The sequence below is a fragment of the Eulemur rufifrons genome, chromosome 29 (genome assembly GCF_041146395.1).
Source record: "Eulemur rufifrons isolate Redbay chromosome 29, OSU_ERuf_1, whole genome shotgun sequence".
NCBI lineage: Eukaryota > Metazoa > Chordata > Mammalia > Primates > Lemuridae > Eulemur > Eulemur rufifrons.
In genome coordinates this window covers 12,833,945-12,837,024 of record NC_091011.1, presented here as the reverse complement: position 1 = coordinate 12,837,024, position 3,080 = coordinate 12,833,945, and the positions used below count along the sequence as shown (strand labels likewise).

At 39.9% G+C, this 3,080-nt stretch overlaps 1 non-coding gene across 1 annotated transcript; it reads left to right on the top strand.

Moving 5' to 3' along the window:
- Positions 1-1,237: 1,237 nt before the first annotated feature.
- Positions 1,238-1,340, top strand: LOC138377690 (U6 spliceosomal RNA). Its single transcript, XR_011231852.1, has one exon. It is a non-coding gene; the product is annotated as a U6 spliceosomal RNA (small nuclear RNA).
- Positions 1,341-3,080: the final 1,740 nt, after the last annotated feature.

The window sequence follows — 3,080 nt, the reverse complement described above, 5'->3', positions numbered from 1 at the left end:
CGTGCCTCTCGCTGCCGTAAGACAAACCCAGGTGTTTTCTGTGAAACTTTCACCCTGTCTCTTCAGCATCTTGGAAAAGAAAAACAAACAGCATCCAAACACTATGTAGAATGTATTTCAATGTGGGATCTCAGAATTTTATTCTCTCAGAGGAGCTAAATGTGTTCCTTGAAGGCCACTGAATTGAATGCATTTCTGTTCCTGGGCTCACACTTCTTGAGTTCAGCAGAGCAGTGGAGGAGCTCAGTTTCCCCGTCCTCGGGGAAGCATTTCCTTCTTGCTCCACAGTTAGGGCTCCTGAGCGCTGTCTTCAAAATCTGCTGTTCCCTCTCCACTGAATTCAGACCAGTCATTTTCCATTTGCTCAATTAAAGTGGGCCGAGAACTCCCCTTTCCTCACAGAGGTATTGTGACTTTTAATTGCTCTTCCAAGTGTCCCTGAAGTCCCCTCAGAGCCACCCCCACAAGCACGTCTCTCCGGCTCCCACAAGCCTCCTCTGCCTTGTTGCGTGGACTGAAGCTGACTCTGGCAGACTGAGGGGCCCTGCAGCTCCCTCCCAGCATATCCCAGGGTGCAGTGATCTCACCAGCCCTCCTCGAAAAGCGAAAAGAAAAGCGTTAATGACAGCTCCTCTGAGCTAGTTCAACAGGAATAAATCCTCCCACTCCTTCTGACTAGCACTTAATTACTACCTGTGCCTCTGCTTTGAGTCCCTGAGAGAAAGACTTCGTCAGACTTGTTCAGCAAGTGTTTCTCGGAGTGGGCTCTGCAGAGCACTCATTCTGCAGAATATTAATAGGAGTTACCTGCCACACACACACACCCTGGAGGCACCACACACACATGCACACGAGGCACCTATGCACACTGCGTACGATACATACGCACACCCTTGTACACACATATTCACTGCACACTACATGATGGTCAAATAAGGACAAAAATGCAAGCTCAGTGTGAAACCAACATTTTGCATCAGTTTTGGGAGCCTTTAATATACTAATGTGCATTATACATCCTTTAAAACAGGGTTTAGTATGCAGTATTTCCCGACCTATACAAACAAGGGCTGTTTCTTTGTGGACAGCACCTGTAATGGATGAGTGTATCATGGAACACAGTCTGCAAAAATTCTAACACAACAATAAGAAAAGTCCACTTACACATCTAAAACTGGCATACTAATGTCAATTATTTTTAACAATATTAAAAACATAAACATTTTCAAAATCATGCTTGCTTCAGCAGTACGTATTCTAAAATTGGAATGATACAGAGAAGAGCAGTGTGGCCCCTGTGTGAGGATGACACACAAATTTGTGAAGCATTCCATGAAAAAATAAAAGCATTGAAAGGTTAGATCAGGCTTGGCAAACCACCAGCCAAATCTGGCCCGTGGTCTGTTTTTGTACAACCCTCAAGATAAGAATGTTTTTATATTTTTAAAGAGTTGTGAAAACAAAACAAACAAAAAATCAAATATGCAGCAGAGACCATATGTGGTCCACAGAGCCATCTATAGAAAAAGGGTGTATAGCTATTAGCCACATGTGTTATTTAAATTTAAATTAATTGAAAATTAACAAAAATTTAAAATTCAGTTCTTCGGTCACATGCTCAACAGCTCCATGTGGCTAACAGCTCCCGTGCTGGAAAATGCAGATATAGACATTCCCAGGACTGCAGAAAGTTCTATTGCATTGTGCTGATCTAAATAAAACTTTCTGTTGAGGTTTAGGTAGCACTGTTTGTGATCGTTTCTTTCTTGTTGTGATTGAGTTTAAGGAATTTGGTTAAAGCAGTGGATAATGTTAGTCTTGCAAACCAGAGTCCTGACGTGTTTCTGATGGATTTCCAGCTGAGCACCTTTGCCATCTACAGCTCTCACTTGTACTTTGGTTTTCTGCATCTCCCAGAAACTAGCTCTGCAGCTGACCCTATCAGCCACCAGAAACACACAAGCTCCTGAGACAAACTAGTAGTTTACAGGAACTATCTCCAGCGTTCAGTCTCGAGTTGTTTTAACTTGCCTTCTCTCTCTTTCAAGCTTCTGCCACCTCTCTACATCTCTTAGTTTCTTGAAGTGTCCCTTTAGCCTTTTCTGCTAAATTGCAATTCCCTTCACTTTATTATTCAGAACAATTTGGTTCCTCACCTCTTTCTTGGCGCTGGGCCTGTATTTACATATTTAAAGACTCCTAAATATATTCTGCTAAACAAAGTGTCATCTATTAAATTATCCTTTAACAATATGGAAGGTTTGGCAAAAGCTCCTTTCTGCTTTTCCCATCCAGTATCTATCTATAACTGGAAGGGAAAAGTATCAACATTTAGCTCCTGAGAGATATATATCACTTTTCCCTCATTGGACAGTCAAGTGCAGAGTTTTTGTTTAAATGGCATTTTCCCCTTACTACATGAGGAGAATGTGTGTTGTCAGCAAGAGCTAAAAGAGCATTAGAAGAATGAGGGTCAACACCACCAAATATGAGAGAGAAAAAAGGATGAAGCTTATGCCAGACTATTTTAATGGGTTTCTGAGAATTTCTTTAATAAGCTATTTTAGCACAGTGGTGGTTGTGGAGAAATGGGTAGGAGTGAGTATAAACTACAATTTTCATCAGAGAATGAAAGAAAATTAAAAGGCAAATGTTCAAGTAAATGTTATTGTTTTAAGATAGAACAGATCAGAATTTGTAGACTCTGATGGAGGAACCAGTTATGAAAGGGAGAAAAAAAACTATACTATCAGAAATTAAACATACATTTGTACAATAGGCAGGTGTAGGGTCAGATTTTATAACACTTATGTGGTGTGGTAAATACTGGCCAGTCATTAAAACAAAATTCTATCTAAGAATTAAGAGATTCTGCAGAAGAAAGTATAAAATTATTGTATAGGGCCCATAGACTGCAACTCCTCCTAGTAATGAAGAAGAAAATTAAGCAAAATAAACAAAAAATATAGATTAAGATTAACTGTCAGAATAAAAAGATATCAAATCACGTGCAGGAGAAAATTACTACAAGAAAGATCTTATAGACATAATGAAAGGGAGAATTGATTTTCTACAAATGA